The 22,869-nt window shown below is 36.3% G+C and overlaps 1 protein-coding gene across 16 annotated transcripts in view; it reads left to right on the plus strand.

Annotated features, from left to right (window-relative positions):
- The window catches only part of GALNT13 (polypeptide N-acetylgalactosaminyltransferase 13), a 470,593-nt gene that overhangs the window by 431,663 nt on the left and 16,061 nt on the right, over positions 1-22,869 (plus strand). The window lies entirely within an intron of this gene.

Genomic DNA, 22,869 nt, shown 5'->3' on the forward strand with positions numbered 1-22,869 from the left:
ATGACAATCCAACTAATTATCAGAAACTTATCAGACTATAAAAGGATTCTTGTGATTTCTGGAAGAATTGGAAATGGCTTTGCAAGGTGGGCCACATGGAGGCTGCTTGGCTGTGAATCTTCGAGTAGAGCAGCTCTTTTTCCATGGCCACTTTGAGAGGCACATTCTGGAATTCATGGGAATTTAGTACAAAGCAAACTCAACATAGTTAATCCTCTGTAGACATGTTGTCTGCCAAAGTCAAAGAGAAGCACACCAGTGAGTTCTTTATCTGGTGTGTTAGAGTGAACTGAGGAAGCAAAAGTTATTATATCCAGCACAACATTCTGGTTATATTTGCGATGTAGCTGAATATAGCAAGAATCCATAGAGAAAAAGCAACAGCCCTGTTGGGTTTTGGCACCGTACTTCAAATAGGACCTGTGTGATTCAATGGAGATCATTAAAAGAAAGTTTCTCCCTTAAAAAAAAAAAAATAACTATTAAAATCCTAATTAGGGTTTCAGAGTTTCAATTTAAGTAAGAAAATATTTAAATCAATCTTTCTAAATTATAGCAGGGAAAAATGACCTCATGAAAGAAGATGATGGAAAAAGCAACATGGGCAGAACAATGGCAGAGCATTTAAAAATGGTCCAGCTTATTATATTGATTCACAAAGAATGTGAGAGGCCTCTGCTAGCAAAAACCAGTGAGGTCTCATTGAATTCAGCTGGAAATGCCAAAAAACTTAACTGTCAGAAGACTAAGAAATCTGAAGGTAGTCAAGTGTTGGCATTTGTTCAAGTCCTCAATGATTCCGTCAAGAAACCAGAAAGTTTCTATCTTCCATTCTTCAGTCCTTAAAGTTAACTTTTATCATCAGCTGGTCACAAAAGGGCTGCTGAAACTCCAGACATCATGTCCACATTCAAGGCAGGAAGAAGTGGGGGTAGAGAAGAGCTACCATAGCCTCATCTGTCCCTCTGTTAAGAAAAACAAAAGACTTCCTAGAGGCTCAACACACCTCTATGTATGTCTCTTTGGCCAGAAATATGTTATTTGAATACTCCTAACACAGAAACTCTGAATATTTCACCTCACATGCGACTGTTCCTCATAGTTTATTTACCATGATATTGGGTAGACTTTTAGAAGTATCTCTCGTAAGATGTTTCAACAGCTTATGAAAAAAAAGTCAACTGATCATCTACCATGATGACCTACAGAATTCCAAAAGAGAAACATTATTTATGAAATCACTGATTCAATTGCAGACGCAATTGAAGGAGGAAGATATCCCAGGTGAATTATCCTCATAGATTCATTAAGGTGCTATGGTTAGTGTTAAAAAGAATAACTAGTCTTGTACCTATATTTGTCTAAATGACATGAAACACCTGGATCATAGACGTTAAAAAATATATTATTCACTTACAAGTTTTCGATACCCAGAAATGAGCTATCCCACTCTACTGAAAAACTTGTTGCTGGCAGGGGCTATATCTTAATCCTCTTTTCATCCACAGCACTTGGTAGACTGCTTGAGAGAGGTAGGGACCTGATAAATAATAGTCAAGTAAATAGAGGAAAGAATTCATGGTTAGAACAATGAATTTATACCTTAGTACTATGTAGACATTGCCAAAGAATGCTGGTATTGTCATAGTCACCAAAAATATAGAGGGACACCAATCTCAGGGATTAGTAAATAAAGTGAACAAATAAACAATAAGTAAAAACCCATATATATATATATTCTAATGTCTCTACATTATTGACTTGATGACAAGACAGAAGTTAAAAGTAATATTTTTCTGTCTACAAATATATATACAAGAATGTTTACTGGAGCCCTTTTTGTTATAACACAAACAATGGAAACAACCAAATGTTTACCAAGAGGGGAATGTTTAAATGAACCATGGTGTACTCATAGTATAGAATACTACATAGCCACCAAAATGACTGAGAGAGGTCTACGTGTATTGTCACTGAAAAGCAAAAAAAGAGAAAAAAATCCAGATTACAACTTACTTTTAATGATCTCATTTATGAAAAATATATGCGAACATTTTTCTCTATATAGTACCTGCAATATCTATATTAATATAGATTCATTGTAATCTATTAGAAATATATAGAAATCTATCTGGAATGTAAATTACCTCTGGTGAGAAGATGGAGTTGGAACAGGAAATTTTACTTTTCAACTCACATTTTTCTGTATATATGGATTACTTTCATAATTAAACAAATAGAACTGGAGAAAATTGAACTGTTAAGAATAAAAGAACATCATATTATGACATTTCTCTGACCTGATTAATTGGGTAACTGATGGTAAGTTACTTAATATTTTTGAGCTTTAATATTTTATCTATGCAATGGATAAAAGATTTTCCCACAATTTTATTCTGTAAAGATTAGTAAAATTTGTAAAACAACTAACACTAACCTGGCGTATACTAGACACTTAGTACATATTAATCTATTGCCATTAATTATTCTCTTCACTTATTTTCATTTATGTCTCAATTATTTGTCTTTTTACTTCTATAAGAAAAAATAAAATGTTCATTTGATGCCTAATGCCAGAGGCAAGATAAATACACAACCCTTCCTATGGTCTTGTTAAGGTTAATAAAATGAACTACCTGTCCTGTTGTTCTAACAAATAACAATACAAAATATGTATTATTATTATTATTATACAAAATATATTATACCAAATATGTAACTTAATACAAAATATATATTATGAAAAATTAAACCATCACATAAAACCCTATTATGATTTATGCTTTGATTGAACTCAATATTTTTATTTTATGGATGTGTTTAACTTTTTGACTTACTTTAAAAAAGAACAGCTTTTGGGATTTTATTCTAGAGCCACCTTTCCTGTTTTTCATTGCTATTCTTTTATGTTACCATGGAAGCAGCATCTATTTTTATAGTTATTTAGTTTCAAATTTTTAAAAGTAGCCCCAATCCATAAAAATATTCAAACTGGGAGGCTGGCCCAGTGGCACAGTGATTAAGTGTGCACGTTCCACTTTGGTGCTGGGGTTCACCAGTTTGGATCCTGGGTTCAGACATGGCACCATTTGGCAAGCCATGCTGTTGTAGGCATCCCACATATAAAGTAGAGGAAGATGGGCACCGATGTCAGCTCAGGGCTAATCTTCTTCAAAAAATAAATTAATTAATTAATTAACATGCAAATTGCCCTCTCCTGCTTTTACACAAAAGTCGTAACAAATGTTAGCGTTGCTTTTTAGCATTTCCACTCAGTTACATTTCTAAAAGTAGGTATTTTATGTTTATTGTCAATTATACCTTAACCATTTCTCCTTGCGCAGGAGTCTTGGTAGTTTATTTTTTTTAAGTTCTTCTCCAAGAAGTTCACTTTTCAGTAGTTGTTGGTAATATATTTTTTGAACACTTAAACAGTGAAATACTCAGCATATTCTCCTCTCTCCATCCCCAGCCCCCAGCACAGGGCTTGGGATATGGTAGACACCCAATAAAAACTAGTCAGGTAAATAGATGAAAAAATGCACAACAGTTTTTGTGGCAGGAATACTGTAAAAACAAGACAGTAAGTGGGAAATTATTAAACTCTACACTTGATCATCTCTAAGTGCTCTTTTCAAAACCTTAGTAATAAAAGTCTTCTGCTTCAAAGAATAATGACAAAATTAGTCCATTCCTATCTGTTGTTGAAATGCTTTCTTTTCATTAGCAAGTAATATCATAATGATCATTAAACACTTTCAAAAGAATGAAAATGAGGAATTTGATTAAAACTTGAACATAAATTTTTATAAGTGAAAGAAAGAACTTACAATTTACTGGTAGAATGTGTGTTACTAGAAGTTATGGGAATGTTTTCTCTATCCTTCCAAAAAGATGGCAGATTCCTGGAAGCAGTTCTGTGTCCCCTGCAATGCTAATGACTCAGATTTAAATCTTCATCCCCAACCTCTCTTCTGAGCTCTGGAATCTATTGCCAATTAATTATTGGGAATCTCTACAAGCATCTCAAACTCAGCTGTTTCCAAACTATACTCATTTTCTTCCCTTTCACACAGTCATCCAAAATTGAAATCTAATATAGACACTTCACTTCTGAAGTTTGATTGGTCACCAAGTCTTGATATTTCTCTGAAAATCATGTCCTTTATCTCCCACCTCTAAGTCCCTTTACAACCAGGACCTCTATCTTTATCCTAGCCTATATCTCATTCACTTGTGTGGTCAAAATAAACCTCATTTCCATACATCATATGGAATTCCATAAATACATTCCATACACACTACATTAAAATTAAAATCTCCAGGAATTCTCCACTGTCCAAGAATAAAGTACAGATTCCTTAGTTATATTGCTATACAAAGCCTCTCGTAATTTCATCCCCATCTAGCTTTCTAGCCTAGTCTCCCTTGATTTCTAATAGTTCTTTGTGCTCTTGATGTATGTCTGATAATTCTCCCTTCCCTGCGTGCTCTGTGCAATTTCAGATCTCTACAGTTCACTGACTCTGATCTCTCTAATTGCACTATGGGCCACATACTGCTCCACTCACAAACTTTAGACTCTCACTGTTTAAAACCCAGATAATTTAGAATATTTTCTGCTACCTATTGGCTAATAACTTCTTAACCTAAACAGGGCATAATTTTAGTGGGTAAACTGTAATTTACTTAATCAATCCTTGTTGTGTAACACACAGTGTTATTTGTGAATTTTTGTTGTTATAGATTAGGTTCATCAATACTCTTGTGGATAAAATCTAGTGAGCATCCATATTTACTTTTTTAGAAATAATGTCTGGAAGTAAATTTGCTAGATCAAAGGTTATGCAACATTATAAGGCTTTAAATACATAGTGACAAACTGTCCTCTTTAAGGTTTTACCAATTTAATAGGACTAATAGCTAAAATAGGAAGAGGCACTATGATGAACTTTTAACATGCATTACCCACTTTGATTCTCACAACAATCTATGAAGTGAATAGTCTTAGTATCCTGATTTTACTCAAGAGTTTAATGGAAACCCTGAGAGACTGGTAACGTGTTGGAGGTGGTAAAGCCAGTTTGAACCTAAATCAGGCTGATTCCACACCAAGTTTATATGCACTGCATTTATATCCATCCCTACCCACACCCTCCCAGGATTGTGATCACAATGGCCAGTCCTAACTGGGTATTGTGTTTTTGCTTTTTGGTCTTTTATCTTTTTAGTATGGGAAGAACATTTCATCTTAAATCATATTTCTAACATTATCAATGCATTTATGCATTTTTAATATTGGCATCAATACTTTATGAATTTCCTAGTCATGTTTTTGCTGATGTTTCCATTGGGGGTTGAGGGAGTTCTTTATTTTCTTGTCCACTTCTAAAAAACACTTCAAGTAAGATTATTACCTTCTGTTATACATGCTGCAGATATTTTTCTGATTTGACATTTGTTCACAGTGTGTTTTCATATGCAGACTTTTAAACAGTTTGTGTATTCCAGTCAATGTTTGCCTTTATGCTTTCTCTTTTTAATGTAGAAACACTGTTCTTTTTTAATGAGGTACTATTAAAAGACATTTACATCATCTTAAAGGAGCCAATATCAAAACTGGTAAATATGTATTAGTCTTATTGGGCATATACTATAGCTTTTCAAATTTTGACACTAATTTTTATTTAAAATTTATATAAAATATAATTTGGTACAAATTAGATTAATAGAATGTTTATTACATAACCATTTTGATATCAAGTATTAGTACAAATTTTTAAAAATCCAATTGCATTTTCCTTTGAGTAGTAATTCACATTTAATCAAAAATGGGGGGAAAGCAGCTCCCATACATATTGTACTCATTCCTTCTAAAGACAAAAAAATATAAAGTGATGGAAAAATATTCACATTTTAGCAAATGTATTTATAATGTTTCTCTTTCTCCCTAGATCCACTCATTTGGAGAGACCTAGAAAGCACATGGAAACATTCCATGTGATTTATTGCGGTAAATGATTAGAGCAATTTTTCAAGGTAGCAAGCCTTTAGGGAAGCTTATGCTGGCCATTTATTAAAACTCTGTTTTCTGCCAAGATAAACAAGAGATCATTAGGTCTTATCTATACTTTCATACAAATGTCTCCTCCTCCTCTAAGATGGGATTATCTATACTTAAGAAGAATCTAACCTTATGACAAGTGCATTACAAATTTTGAGAGTAAACAAATATTTTCTCTCCTCATTACAGACCCTCTCCTAGAGAAAGAGTGATTATTTTAGTAATGCACTCTAATTTACTCACAGATTGTAATGAATACATTCTTTCAATAGATATGTATTCATTTTAAAGTTTGCATTTTTCTAAGTACTATAATTAAATAGAAGCCATTTCTACACTAATTTGGTCCTCTTTTAGTAGCTTGCACAATGGAATTAAAACTCACCAGGGATTTCACAAAGTAAATTTGCAAGTGAAATGAAATGGCCTATGAGGAAAGAAGGAACATGTACCAATCATTAAATGTTGAAAAGAGTTGGATACACGCAAGCTAGAAGAGAGTAGTGTTATTATAACTTCTATAGAAATAGGAATCATTCCAAGAGCATTTCAATCTTATTATTGCTTGGCTGGGAGGACTTCTCTGGTCTTTGATTGGCTTATACTCCTACCAAGGGACTAAAATATGCTGAAGATGGAATGGTAACTTGGCTCAATCATTCATCCAACAAAACCTGATTATCCTAGCCTGTAGCAGACACTCTAGAGGATGTTAGTGACGATATTGGTATGAGAAAATATCCAAAAAAGACAAATATTTCACATTGGTCCAGTTTTTCAGTTGGCCATGAGGTGTCTGTTCATACTCAAACCCATCAATCCAAGAGTTAGTTTCCTTCCAAGTAAGTCTCAGTAGGGCCTGCTATCATGGGGTCAACCTAGTGTCAACAAAGCCTTTGGGATACATGTACAGGTCAGTGGCAGTATGATTTCCATTCTACTCCATTTATTCTTGATTCTTCACATTTTATTTTCCTAGGAAATAAATCCCCTCAAATTTATCCAAAAGGAAGCTCCAAAGCCATACCAATTCCTGGGCTTCCATCCATTATTTCAAACTGACTAATGTACATTTCTACTTGAATGACCAAGAGATGCCTCAAACTCAATGTGTCTATAATTAACTCATCTTTCATCCAAAGCCTTTTTCCATTCAATCTCTCTATTCATCTATCTTTTACATTTTCCTCTCTTATCTTTCATCATCCCCTGACCTCCCTAAATTAGACACTAAGTCTTGTGGATTCTTTCTACTTGTCCTTTTTAGCTATTTCTTCTTTTCTTTCATTCATAATTCTACTTTCAAAATCTGGACTTAGATTGCCTCATATTTGAATTATTACAATAGTTTTCAATATAGCTTCCCCATAGCTCCAACCTGATCCTAACTTCACTTCAACCTCATTCAATAATGAGGTGAGATCTCCTTTCAAAATATCATTCCCAACTGGAAAAAGAAACAAAAAATTTTAAAGAGTTCCCAGTTATTACAGGATAAAATTAACAATAAGCTCTAAATTGTATATTAATGGAAACTTAAAGATATAAAATAACTAAAATTGAATCCATAAATATTAAATGGTAATGGCCTCTTCAGTCAATAGTTAATAAATTCTACACAGGAGTTTTAAAAATTGTTTTAAATTGCTTTTTCAAATCTTAATTCAAGAACTGAGCAAACAATCAAGTAACATTTTCTTAATTCAAATAAATTATATTATTATTTATATTAAAGAAACATCTATTAAGCTTGGAGTTGATTAAAACTTGTGGGAAGTTAAACTTATGAGCTGAATCTGCCAGGTTTTTGGCCTGGCCAGAGTGTTTCCTGGCATGGAAACAAATGACAAATCTGTTGTGTTCAATCCTTTTCTTTCCCTGATAGTTACTCAGAGATTGTAAGATTTTTTTGTTAAAGATTCCTAAAAAATAGGCACTAATACTGGCTGTTTCTTAGATTTATCTTTTCTTCTAAGTGTTATACTGTCATTTTATGTATTTCTGCATAATGATAGTTAACATCTATCACATGACTTTTTTTTCCAAAAGCTATGAAAAAATTGGCAATGTAAGTCAACCTGGAAAGCACTTTTACTATTTTACTGTAAAGTATGTAGGATTAATTCCCTGAAATCCTACATTCATTTAAATAATCCACAACTTTGGCTCTGAGCTTTTTAGCTATAAGTACAAACTTGGTTATATGATTCATTATGTGAATAATATAAAAACAAACTAGCTTCAATAAGGTTCAATTATTCCTGGTGTTGGGATGATAAAAGTTTCTACTGTCATTCCTAATAAAGAAAGTATATGGAGACGGGGGAGTAGGGAGCCACAAGGAGGAACACTAACCTAAACTTGAAGGGGAAGACAGCCCCTAAGAAGGCACTTAGGAAATGATGATGTCAAATTATGTCTGTGCACATAGTAGGACAAAAGAAATATTTATTCTATTGATTAACCAATTAATTAAAGTGTATCATTGTAGCAGCCCATTCTCTAAGGGGCTTAAAATTAAATTTCTGCATGGCTTAAATGTTAAAATACTTTAAGCTTTTTGGAAAAATTCACATAAATTTGTATTCATTTTATTAATGGGATTCCCAGAATATTTTGAAGAACTTCCCTTAAAAAATGAAATATTATACATTCTCACAGAGCAGAAAGTTTGGTGCTACCCTAGTTTAATAAAACCCCAACACACACACACACACACACACACACACACACACGCCCCCCACAGAGGCATATATAACTCTCTCATCTCACACTATCAATAGAACTTTTCTTACTGAGAAGGGTAGGCTGTTAACTGAAAAATCTACTAAAAGAAAAATGTTTGGTTACTAGCAGCATCATTCGGCTCCCTCAGCCCACCAGTCTATCTCCTTTGAAGCTTCTGTTACTTAGGGATGGACCCCAAACTTCCTGCTAACTTTACCAAGATAGAGTTGTCTCCATTAAACTACTTAGTCCCAGCAGAACTTCTCTCCTAGGTACTTTATGATTCTTCTGATGCTCATTCCTTTCTCCACCATATTTTCAAGTACTTTTCTCCTGTCTTATGCATAATTCTTCTTGATACAACACCCTAGTCTTAACCATTATCCTGAGTTGCTTCCTAGTTTAAGTAAGACTGTGTGCAAGCCAGTCTGAGATCAGGGTGCCAGCATAGTCAGGTTCTGGTGAGAGCTCTCTACCTGGCTTGCACACAGCTACCTTCTTGCTATGTCCTCACATGCCAGAGAGATGAGTCCCCTCTTCCTCTTATAAGGGCACTAATGCCATCGTGGGTGTCCCACCCTCATGACCTCATCTAAACCTAATTACTTCTCAAAGACCCCACCCCCAAATACCATCACATTGGCAGTTAGGGTTCAACATATGAATGAGAGGGAATCGGGGAAACAAACATTCAGTCCATAGCCATGACTTTATAGAAGTCCTTTGTCCTTTTGGCCCTCTAATTCTAATACTGTAAATTGATATGGTTATGCCACATGTCCATCAATTCTAAAATACTTTTATCTCTACTTTTAGATAAGCAAGAGCAGCAAGTCCAGATAATTTGTGAAATCTTTGGTCCAGTGACAAGGGACATAAATTTAGAAAGCTTGAATTTGGAAAAAAAAAATTAGAAAACAAATGTTTTTAGAAAATATCTCAGAACAATGCTAAATTTCGAGCAACCTACTAGTCACCAAAAATTAGTGATTTAAAGAAAAAAACCCCTGTTAATCAAGAATTTGTTGAACAAGGTATATGTACCCAAAAATATATGGGTACCCAGAGGAATATAAAAATAGCTTAAAACTCAAACTCTTTTTTGTGTATAAGGAAGTTGGTGAAGATGCTGTTCTTTACATGACATAGAGTCCTTCCTATGAGTACCCCTAAGAGAATTTCATACTTCACTGAGTATTAGGAAGAGTCGTTTGTCTCCTGAGGAACAGCTTTGTCTTTTCTTTCTTACTGCCAAATACATAGTCCATTCAGGGAAAATTAATAAAATTCTATGGACAAATATTTATAGTGGCCACATACTTTGATTCTTTTTATTATATCATCCTTGTTTATGCAGATGTGATTTTTCACTTTTCTTTCTTACCTATTATATATATATAATATAATATATATAGTATATGTATATAATATTATATATGTATATAATTCTGTTTAAATCCACTTTCACTTTTTAACAAGAGGAAAAATAAATAAGTAAATAGATACCCAATCCCTATGCTCAATCTCAGTGGGAATACAAAACAATCATTTTGAAAAAAAAATTGTACTGCTATACAGGAGGCATTTAGAAAAAGGTATGATAAGGACAGGAGTGGGTCTAAAAGGTTTCAGAAAGCTGTCAGTGAGCACAGAGAATAGAGTGTGCTCAGGGACAGCAAGGATACTGGCCAAATGAAGTGGAATGCCTGTACTAAGGAGAGTGGAAAATTAAGTTTTATAAGTAGAGGAGTTAAGTTTATAATAGAATGTAAATGTCAAGCAAGGGAATTTTGATTTGAGGGGACAAAAGAAGCAAAGAGCTTTCAGACTGCAAAGGTTGTCAAGGATAGCCTATAACCTATTTCTAACACAACCTCATGAAAATACTTGGACATGCACTTTTGTTATTAAAAATAACATGGTGAGTACAGACAAAATGAAAAGGGCTTTTTATTCTTATTATTTAGTACCCAAGTATAATTTCACCACAAGCAGGGACAGACTATAGAACTTTTTTTCATTTTATTTCTGTTATTATGTTATCAAAGGACTTGATCCAATACAGAACAAGAAGCTACGTGTGGTATGTACAGAAATGATACCTTTCCATTAAAGGAAAGAAAAGCTTCGGTAGCTTACCATAGAAATTTCTAGGGTCCATTCCAATTGCTAATAAAGAATCTTAGCCTTCAAATGAAAACCTACCAGATATACATATTTCTACTCCAACTCTCTAGTTGCTAACTTTCTAAATAGACTATGGGATGTTCTTCTTACTTAGAAGTAAAATGTATGTATCTGGCTGAGATATTCAGACTATTTTTTTTAAGAGGAATTTTTGTTTGTTCCAAAAAACAATACTTAACAAATTTAAAGGTGCATTTTATGGTCATTGTAACACCAAGGAATGATCAGAGGGGTCTTTATAGGTCACGATGGCCAGTGCTCAATCCATAGCCTACACACTGCTGAGAGGAAGTGCCGCTTCTAGGCAGCAGAAATGGTCACGTCACAATCTACCTACTTATTCCCAGTGGGATCTGAATTTTTTCTTCTTTCAGTGAGTGAAACAAGTGGCTCATGAGCTAGACTTATCTTTTACTATGAGAATCTTAATGTGTTATATATAAATTTAACATAAAGACATGGCCCCCAATTTTAGACTGAAGTTTTTAGAAATGTGTTAAAATTGATCTCTGAGATCTCCTGTATAGAAGAATTCCAAATAATTTATGGGGATGATCCCTCTTTCAGAAGGTGAAATTTAGCTCTCCTGCCCCCCTTGCATGTGGGCTGTGCTTACTGACTTGCTTCTAGACAGTAGAACATGGAATGGGGTGGTGGTGACTTTACAGTGGAGAGACACAGCAGATGCGACTTTGGGCAAGTCATCCAGGTTCTACATTATACGTCACATTGCTGCCATGCACCCTTGATATGATGTGATGAGAATGGCACTTCAGCTTGTAGTCTTCCTCCCCAAAACCTATAACCAATCTAACCATGGGACAAGCATTAGATGAGCCCAAACTGAGGGACATGCTGTAAAATACCTAACCACTGCCCCTCAAAACTGTCAAAGTCATCAAAGAGAAGAAAGTCTGAGCATCTGTCAGAGTGGCCTAAGGAAATATGATAACTATATGTAATATGGTATCCTGGAAACAACGAACAGGGAATCATATGGGAACTTTAGGGAAAAATTAGTGAAATCTTAGTAAAGTCCGGAGGGTTTTTTTTAAATTGTAATTATCACTGAGAGGCAAAATGGTAAGTGTGAAAAGAGCATGGGATTAGTTCAAAGATAGGTTCTCCCACTTGGGGAATTTATTTAACCTTTTCAGGCCTCATGTTCTTCATTTGTAAAAGAGTAATAATTATGCTTATCTTGAAATTATGCTTATCTTGAAAGGTTATTGAAGAAATGTGTAACATATGATATGTGCTGTATCATATTTAGTATACAATATATTTTAAGTGACTGCTATTTTGCTGAACACACAGCAGGTGCTCCCAAAATGTTGTTTATTTTCTCTTGTTCCATTTGCTTCCAGCCCAACATTCAAAGGCCAGGACCTCTGTCCCTTTGCCTGAGGGTTTTCACTACCAGAGGCTGCTTTACCCACCTAGTAACACCTGGGGAATTAATCAGTTCTACTTCCCGGAAGCACACCTCAAGCAAAAGCTGAGGGCAAGTGGTGTATAATTATCCCCAGCTCCTTCACCCTTTGAGGGGACTGATTCTGAGTTGCTTGTTCTAAAGTGGTTGTCAACGATCCCCAACAGGATTAAACTCCAGTTACCCACACTATAACTAATATGTAATATACCCTGTATTGGCTCCTTTCCCTTCCCTACTGCCCAGTGGTCCTTCCTAGGGCCATCCACCCAATAAACTACTTGCACTTGAATCCTTGTCTCAGTGTCAGCTTTTGGAGGAAGCCAAACTAAATAGAGCTTGATTTTAGTTTGCAGCAATGATGAATGCCATAAGTAAATAGGATTTCTTTAAGTTTGAAACCACCAAGAAAAATTTAGTATTATTTCCATCTAGTAGTAATAACCTGGAGGTGAATTATTTTAATTAGGTCTAATTTAAACTAAAGAGTAGTTTATCTTTACAGATAAGAGGCAGTTGTAACTCATACACAATAAGAGTATCTTTGTGCCATCTAGGACATTAAAATTTGCCTTTGAGGCTTTTTATATATTTAATCATTTTTTATCTAATCATATGCCACACACTAGACTTTTAGGAAGTGCCTATTGATATAATGTAAGTGAAAACCTTTTAAGGTATGAAATATTACCAAAATACCAGTAAAAGTATATTCAAAAAGGATGGCACAAACTTTTTCCCATGAATTTGTGGCTAATAAACACTAAAACAAATATAATACTTGATATAGATGTCATGTGGATGATATATATTGCTATTTTATATTCACAGGCATAAATCAGTGAGAACCTTAAAGACCAAATATCTTGCTGCTCTATAGTGCCAAACAATGAGATAGTGATAAAGGGAAAGTATGTACTCAATTGCCCATGGCTGAAGGAGAATATCCCTTCTAAGAATTCCCTTTACTTCCTTGTAATTTATATGCATTAGGGCCAATCTTTCAGAGAATAAATATTTAAGGAATGATACAATCAGAGGAAAACATAGCAGAGAATAATACCATGAGAAAAATAATTTGGTACAGAAAATGATTGCAATGAGAACATGGAGAACAGAGTTCAAGGTAGGCTAGAATAATGGAGGAAACTCATACAGAAACGTCGGCACTAGTTAGACGTATGTGCATCGAATTCAAAGTCTCATGAAAGGTCTAAATGGTTTGGATGAAGCCTGAAATATTTAAGTCTCAAAACATCAGTTGAATAAAAAGATGGATGAATGCCTTATTGAATGAATAAATAAATGATGTAGACACAGCATGGGAGAAAATATTCCACATGGTGAGACTTTTAGTTTTTGCATTATGTCCTTTTTTTTTTGATAGCCACTATATTGGTTTTCTAGTATGGTGTGACAAATTTTTACAAATTTAGTGGCTTAAAACAGCACAAAATTATTATCTAACAGTTCTGTGGGTCAGAAATTCAGGCACAACGTGGCTGGGTTCTCTACTCAGGGTCCCACATGACTGACATGAAGGCGTTGGCCAGAGCTGTGATCTCACTGGAGGTTTGGAGTCCTCTTCCAAGATTCCTGATTATTGGCCAATTTCAGTTCCCTTCACTTGAAGGACTGAGGTCGCATCTTCGTGCTTTTTGGTGTTTTCACTGACTCTCTGCCAGGGGTTGCTGTCAGCAGCTAGGGCTTGCCATCTGTTCCCTGCTATGTGGCCATCTCCAAAACATGGCAGTTTTCGTGTTCAAGGTCAGTAGGAAAACCTCTCTCTTTGGTCGGCTAATATGAGGTCCTACATAACATAATGTAATCATGGAGTGACTTTCCTGTCATAGTCACAGCCTCACCCACACTCAAGGGAAGGGTGTTTATACAAGGTATGTACACCAGGGGACAGGAATGTTGGGGCCATCTCAGAATGCTACCATAATCACACAGAAAGCAACAGCTACACATTCAAGCTTATCGAGTGGGGTAACTTTTGGAAGGAATGCTAATTGGGCTTAAATTTGCAATTTATATTCTTCAATAGTTCAATAGTAAAATATGAGTAAATGGAGCATAATGCTTATATATGTATTAGATTTCTCAGTGTAGTCTTCCTTTAAAACCCTTCAAGGCAGAGTAAAGTATTAAACATGCATAAACTGTAATATCAGTGTGTTTAAAATGGGAAGATTTAAAAATGAAGTAGAAAGAAAATAGAAACATCAGTCACTTTTTTTTATTGTATTAGTGCATGCTGCTTATTATATTACCTTACTCTCTTGCTCTGTTTTCCACAAAGTGAGCTAGAGAATTCAAAGACAAATTGTTTTCATTTCAATTCAATAAGTAATTATTGGACACATACTCCTTTCCTAGAATTGTTTCCAAAGATGTTCAGAATATATCCTTAGCATTGTTACTGGGCAACAAGTTTTACAAAATAAAATAAAACACAAAGATGAGACAGAATGTAATCAAATGCAGATTATATGCCTGGATTTTGCACAGATAATAACTAACACTGAGATGTTACTTTGGGCAAGTTCTGTGTTTAGAGTTTACATGAATTGCCTCCTTCAACCTCTGAAATAGCCCAGGAAACAGGGGGCACCTCTATCCCTTTTCCCAGATGAGGAAGCCAAGATCCTGACAAAGCCTCACAGTAACTCTGGTTCTGATGAGTAGTGGAGGAAGGTCTCAAACTCAGGTCTGTGTCATTTTCCAAATCCCATTATTTTAGTGTTGTCCTGTTCCAAAGATATACACAGATGATGCCATACCTGCATTACAGTGGGGATAAGTGATCTGGGTAAGAGTAGATACAAAATCCTACACGAAGAAAGTGAAGAATGTACTAAGACTTTTAATGAGCATAGTCTTTCCTGGGCAAAGTGGAATGGATAGTCCTAGGGTATGAGCACATACCTGGTCAGGGATGGAAGAATGATGTGACTTCCTGAGCACAAATTAAGAAATATCAAATTAAATTATGTGTACATAGTTATATTGAAGTGAAAGGGGAAAGAGTTAATACTTCGTAGCTGATGTTGAGAACAGGATGGAAATATTAAACATGAGATACACACCCCCATCTTCTTTTTAATAATAGTTTTAGAGCACTAAAACTGCAAAAGACCATAGATATCATCTAGGCATCTAAGATAAGTTAAGAGGACACATCTAGAAGCTACCTACTTCTCCTTACCCTCTTTTACACAAACCACTGAGCTAACAAGCTATAGATGAAGCTTGAAATCAATTAAGACAGAAAAAGACCCCATCTGAGAGCAAAAGTCACTGCTTGGCAGTTCCATTGATAAGTTCAATTTCATCTATGCATTCTGCATGCTTATTTCAGGATGGTGTGACATGCAGTAAGAGAGAAAATTTTGAAAAATAAATCACATTGCTAAAGGTCTAATTTTTGTTGCTAAACAATTTTCCTTGTTATTTCAATGCAAATTTCCCTGGGCTATTTTTACAGAATGAGGGAGAAAACTATCATGATGTGTTTGTTTTCTTATAATTTACCTTCTGGATGGTTAACAGATTCCTCAAATTGACTGAACTTCAAATACCTAAAGAGGTCTCTTAGAGGGTCCAAAGCTCCAAAATGACTAAGTGATGGTTGTGTAAGGGACAGTATAGTCAAGTGAAAGAATAGTGGCAATAAGCTTGGGGTCGAGAGAGACCTCTGTGACTAAGTGTCTCTCTCAAATTGGGTGGATCTTGTAACTTTATTGACCTCAGTTTCTTCATCTGGAAAGTGAAGCAGTTGGTAGAGAGTAATATATACAGTCCCTTCAAACTGTGACCTTTTACAGTAAATATTGTCCTGAGGAGCTCAACAGGCAAAGTATTTTATAAATTCAAAACTAAATCTAGGGAAATCACAACCTATATTATAAAGCTGAATCAAATGCACTTGTGAATATTTTAAGTACACACAGAATACATATATAAAAATAAATATATATATGTGTATATATATTGGCAAGCTATTTCTTAATCTAAGGATAAAAGAAGAAAAGATAGAGCCAGCAGAGGGCGTTTAGTTCCTGAGCCCCTTGCTGAAGGAAGCGTGGTCCAGGTCCCAGTACACGGAACACAGCGTCCTTGCTTTGCAACTTGCCCGGCTGGAACAAGGTTTCAAGGGAGCAGCTGCTTATGCTACAAATCTGAGCAAAAATTTGTTTGCAGTTTCTCAAAGGGGTAAATATAAAATAGTATTTTTAAAGAAGTAACTATATAACATTAGGATTTTACGTGTGATACAACTTTTAAAAGAATATATGGACACAGTCTTTCATTGTGTGAAATAAAGTGTTAATTTAATGCAGAATATTTTAGAAGATCGTTCTCACAACAGTCCTTGGAAATTGTTTAAATGCTGTTTTAATTGTAGATATTTGAAGAATCATAAAATGCCTTCGGACATATTTCCCAAAATGAAGAATCCAGAACAAACCATATGCATTTGTGAAATAAAGAAAATGCTTGCCTTCTCTGAAAAAAATATTAAGAGAGGACGGAATCAAGATTGGAACTGGCTATAATCCTTTATATTTTGGGAATTATTCCTCAACTCATATGAGTACAGGAATTCAGAGACAGAAATCAATCTGACCTCAATAAAGTATATTTAAAAAGAAATAAATCATCTAGTCACAGTAAAGAACCACTTTATGGACATATATTTAAATAGAAAAGTGATTATAAAAATGATTGCTCTGATGCTTTTGGAAAGTATGACTGGATGTTACAATTTTCAGCCTGGACACTGAGATACAATAGAAGTGAAATCTAAAATCAGACTTCCTAGGTGAAATTTGCAATGACAATTTGGAAAACTGATTCTATGACTTTTAGACCCTTCAACCAGAATAAGGAATAATAGGAGGTGTGCTAGTTTCCCAGGGCTGTCATAACAAACTGCCACAAACTGGGTAGCTTAAAACAACAGAATCTGAAATCAAGGTGTCAGAAGGAGCATATTCCTTCTGAAACCTCTAAGGGAGAATCCTTCCTTCCTTCTTCCAGCTTCTGGTATTTGCTGCCAATCCCTCTGGCTTGTGGATGCATTGCTCATTTCTGCCTCTGTCATCACAGGGCTGTTTTCTCTACATAGGTCTCTGTCTTCTTATGAGGACACCAGTCATTTTGGATTAAGGGTCTGCCCTAGTCCAGTATGACCTCATGGTAACTTAACTAATTACATCTGCAATGACCCTATTTCCAAATACGTTCACATTCTGAGTTACTAGGGATTAGGATCAATATATGTTTTGAGGGAACACAGTTCAACCCATAACAGGAGGTGTCAGAAGGTGAAGAAGATTATAAGGTTTTCTATGGAGAAAGTAGTTGCCCTCCGTTTGGAGGAGGGGGGCTGGAATTCTAGCTTCCAGTGACAAAACTTCTGAGAGGAAGATTCAAGACAGGGGCAGCTTCATGAATATGAAACCCAGGCAGTCCAACAGTGCCCTACAGTCTTGAAAGTCTTAATAATTTTTGAACAAGTCGTCCTGCATTTTCGTTTTGCAATGGGCCCTGCAAATGATGCAGGACACCACTTTAAGAGCTCGCTAAGTGATGTGCTTTTTGCATTTGTGAAATATGGCAGGCTGTGACCTGACTCATACGTGTAAAGCTGGCCGGTGACAACTGAATTGAAGTGACTACGCTGCCTGGGTCATCTTGCCTCCCAGAGTTAAAAAGATCATAAAGAGTGGCCCACTTATAAAGTAGGCATCATCCTCTTAGTTAACACTGCAGTGAGAGGTGCTTAGCAATGGGAATGTCTAAAGAACCATAAATACTCCCAAGAGAGGGAGCTTTCAATCTCTGCCAGGCCAGAGAACAGGAAGCAGTTATGAAGAGTTCAAGTAAGACCTCTCCTATACCTTTACCACCTTGGAAGAACCAAAACCTGACTAGCAGCTGGGGGGATTTGGGAGTGGGCAAGAGAGGCGAGAAGAAATGAAGCTTAAGACGGTGAAATAGAGAAGTCTAGGATGCCCTATCCCGCTGCCAGCTTCCAACATAAAGCAGGCCCAATGTACAGAGAGGGAGGAGATTTAGTATTAAATTTCATTCTGATTTTTTTCTTTTTTGAGGAAGATTAGCCCTGAGCTAAAATCTGCCACCAATCCTCCTCTTTTTGCTGAGGAAGACTGGCCCCATGCTAACATCTGTGCCCATCTTCCTCTACTTAATATGTGGGATGCCTGCCGCAGCATGGCTGGACAAGTGGTGCATAGGTCCACACCTAGGAACCGAACCAGTAAACCCTGGGCTGCTGAAGTGGAACGTGCAAACCACTGCTGCGCCACTGGACCGGCCCCAATCCTCCTCTTTTTGCTGAGGAAGATTGGCCCTGAGCTAACATTGGTGCCTATCTTCCTCCATTTTTTATATGTGGGATGACTGCCACAGCATGGCTTGATGAGTGATGCTAGGTCCGTGCCCAGGATCTGAACTGGCGAACCCTGGGCCACTGAAACAGAGCATGTGAACTTAACCACTATGCCACCGGGCTGGCCCCTGTCACTTTTGGTAATATTAAACAAACTACTCTAATTTTTGAATTGAATCCCCAGGGGACCTAGGCTAGTAAGCAGAAAAATCACACATGCTATAGTTTTCATCTAGGAGTAGAAAAAGATGCATTGTCTCTTTCAACACATTTTAAAGAGTTAAAATTCTTATGAGCTGAATTGTGTCCCCTCAAAATTCACACGGTGAAGTCCTAATCCCAGTAACTCAGAATGTGACTATCTTTGGAGATGGGCTCTTTAAAGACGTAATGAAGGTAAAATGAGATCATCAGGGTGGGCCCTAATCTAAGCTGACTGTTGTCCTTATAAGAAGTGATTAGGACACAGAAAGGCACTGTGGGAAGACCATGGGAAGATGCAGGGAGAAGATGACCCTCTACAAGCCAAGGAGAGAGGGCCACAGAAGAAACCGGTCTTGCTGATACTTTGATCATGGACTTCCAACCTCCAGTACTCTGAGGAAATAAATGCCTGTTGCTTAAGCCGCCTAGTCTGTGGTACTTTGTTATAGCAGCCCTAGCAAACTGATACAATAGGAGACAATAAAAACTGAGTTGTTACAGTGAACTGAGTAGTTTTGAGAGGCATGATAATTAACAGGGTCCACAAAATGGAGCAAAAGATCCATCACTTCTTATAAGACAGCTGAACTTAAAATAGTTGAGTAGAAATGGCCTCATTAGTGGTTGTTCGTAGAGCTGGCTTGACCAACAGATTACAGAAGGTGATATGTAATGCCAGATAGCTCATAACTTTACATTTAAACAAATTTGAAGATGAGGTATAAAATACAGAATTTTCAAAGCACCATAAACTCTTACATCCATATGGTTCACATAAAGAGCTCTACTTATACTTGCAATACTATAAGTTGGTATCCATCACAGGAATATACATGTAATTGCACAATGTAATAAAAGTGCAAATTGATTTAGTATAATATATATGAATCATATCCACATGGTTTCTAACACAGATAGTTGCTCAATTAATGTTAACTTCCTCTCTATTTCCTCTTTTATAATGGATGGGAGGATAAGAAGATTGATTATTTTACCCTGTTTCTAGTCACCTTAGCTCAAAGTGATTAGACTTTGATTCAATCAATTGTCATTAGAGCCAAGCTGGAATTGGAGCAACAGAAAATAAACGCTAAATCTATGGTTTGTGTAACTCAATTCTTGTTTTAATAAGAATAAGTATTGGTAAACCAATGATAAAGCAGTTTGAGTGGTATCCGGAAATGGAGGAATAATTTCCAGTTTGTCTAAGAGAATATACAATCAGACTTCACTAATGAAGGAATCCACCTGGTAAAGTCATCAACATGTGTGACAGTTGACTCTAAGTTAAAGTGCTTCATGTGTGTTCATGTTTTAGCTATTTTATCTGACCTTATGATCAGGCATAAAGGTTTTAACTACAACGGGAGAACAGACCGGGCAGGTGCTTTACTAGGAACTACACATAGCAACTGAGAGAGTCTACATGGGGCATTGACACAGGCAACAGGCAGTAGCCATAGGGAGCAGCTGCCTTCTAGGAAATCTAGCAAGAGATGTGAGGTTGTCCCCCCAGGCATAAGGAACTCAGAAGTGGTTAATCTAGAGGGTGACGATATATGGAGATGGCACTATGCTAAATGTGTCAGGAAGGTCTGTCATTAGGTATTAGAGCGCCACCTCAGGACTGTGTGTGTGGTGGCCAAGGGGTAGGCACAGACAGGCAAGAGCAAAGCCTGCCAGGATCCTGTCCTAAAATTCTTTGGGTACTGGCATATTGTCAAGGCAGGAATCCATATGCAAGGCCACAACCTGGGATTAGCCCCAAGACTGGAATAATAACACTAAATATCAATTACCAGATGCTGTCTACGTACCTAGATTTCTACAAAGTATTTTGTGTATAATATTTTAGTGCATGCCAGAGCGATTTCCATGAACCTCCTACAGTTGGAGATATGAAAAAGCACAAAGATGACGGTTATGGGTAGCAAGATGATAGATAGAACAGATAAATAATTGAGAACAAACCTAATTTCCAGATAAAATCAAGAAAGATGTATGTACTGACATGTACTGGCTGTTTATTATTATTATGTAGAATAAAAAACATCCTAGAAACAGTTATAAAAATGAGATTATCAGCAGGCCAGCCCCGTGGCCAAGTGGTTAAGTTCGCGCACTCCACTTCAGTGGTCCAGGGTTTCAGCAGTTTGGATCCTGGGCGCAGACATGGCACTGCTTGTCAGGTCATGCTGAGGCAGCATCCCACAAGCTCAACCAGAAGGAGCTACAACTAGAATATACAACTATGTACTGGGGACTTTGGGGAGAAAAAAAATAAAAGAAGAAGAAGATTGGCAACAGATGTTAGCTCAGGTGTCAATCTTTAAAAAAAAAGTGAGGGGCTGGCCCAGTGGTGCAGCGGTTAAGTTCGCACGTTCTGTTTCTCGGTGGCCCTGGGTTCCCTGGTTCGGATCCCGGGTGCAGACATGGCACTGCTTGGCAAAAACCATGCTGTGGTAGGTGTCCCACATATAAAGTAGAGGAAGATGGGCATGGATGTTAGCTCAGGGCCAGTCTTCCTCAGCAAAAAGAGGAGGATTGGCAGTAGTTAGTTCAGGGCTAATCTTCCAAAAAGAAAAAAAAAAATGAGATTATCGGGTATGAAAAACAAATTAATCCTGGTTTTACATTAACACCAGAAAATAATGAAAGCATTATCTACAGTTTTTTTCCCCAGAAAAAGTATCTGTGGGGCAAGTATTCTATCAGTTAGGGTTTTTTTCAAGTGCAAAGGCCAAGGAAAAATAATTTCAGATGTGCATATATAGCCTCAGAAAATATTATACAAATATATCTTTCTTGAGTGAAAATTACTTATCTGCTAATTGACAAAAAAAAAAGGAATCAAAATTAGAAATTGAGGAACAGAATGTGGGAGACTGCTGTCTAGAACTTTCAACATGTAAAGTTTCCAAACTATTGTAAGAGACCGGAGGAGAATCATCGCTTAGGGCATGATTATACACATTATGCAAAATTAATGGTGAATGTGAATGCTTCAGTGTCTCTGTTTACACTGGCATCTGTATACAACCAAAAGAAAGGAATTTTAATGTGGAAAATTATCCTTTACATTGAAATAACCCTATAATTGGCAAAAGAAATTTTCCTCCCTCAGATTAAGGTTTACTGTTAGAATCAGTTAATTAAATATGTTTGTAATTATATTTTTAAAATACTGGGGGCCAGCCCAATGGCACAGCAGTTAAGTTTGCACGTTCTGCTTTGGTGGCCCAGGGTTCACCAGTTCGGATCCCAGGTGCGGACCTATGCACTGCTTGTCAAGCCATGCTGTGGCAGGCGTCCCACATATAAAGTGGAGGAAGATGGGCATGGATGTTAGCTCAGGGCAGTCTTCCTCAGCAAAAAGAGGAGGATTGGTGGCAGTTGTTAGCTCAGGGCTAATCTTCCTCAAAAAAAAAAAAAAACATGCTTGGGAAGGATGCAAATACTTATCTTTGATGAGTGTTTCTTTTGTTCTTCTTTTGGTTACTCATATTTCCACTAAAACTATGAACATTAAAAATATTAAAGATAGGAAAAATTTTTCTGAATTTCAACAGGAAGTGTATAATATATTTTATATAGCTCAATTAAATGAACTTCATATGGTTCTCAAGCTTTTATATTTTTGAGCAGAATGTGTAAAGTTTGTGAAGAATTTCCTTTTCAGATGTTGGCTTAAGAGGGTACTTGGGTTCCATCATTGACTCTGCAGCTTCCTCTTACCGCTTCCTGTGATTTTCCCAGAAGCCCAGAGTAGCAGTGCTATAGAGGAACCCTTTCAAGATTAACTTGTTCAGCTCACAGACTTGGACTCCAGAGTTT

Source organism: Equus asinus, chromosome 4, assembly GCF_041296235.1.
Source record: "Equus asinus isolate D_3611 breed Donkey chromosome 4, EquAss-T2T_v2, whole genome shotgun sequence".
In the NCBI taxonomy this organism is placed as follows: Eukaryota; Metazoa; Chordata; class Mammalia; order Perissodactyla; family Equidae; genus Equus; species Equus asinus.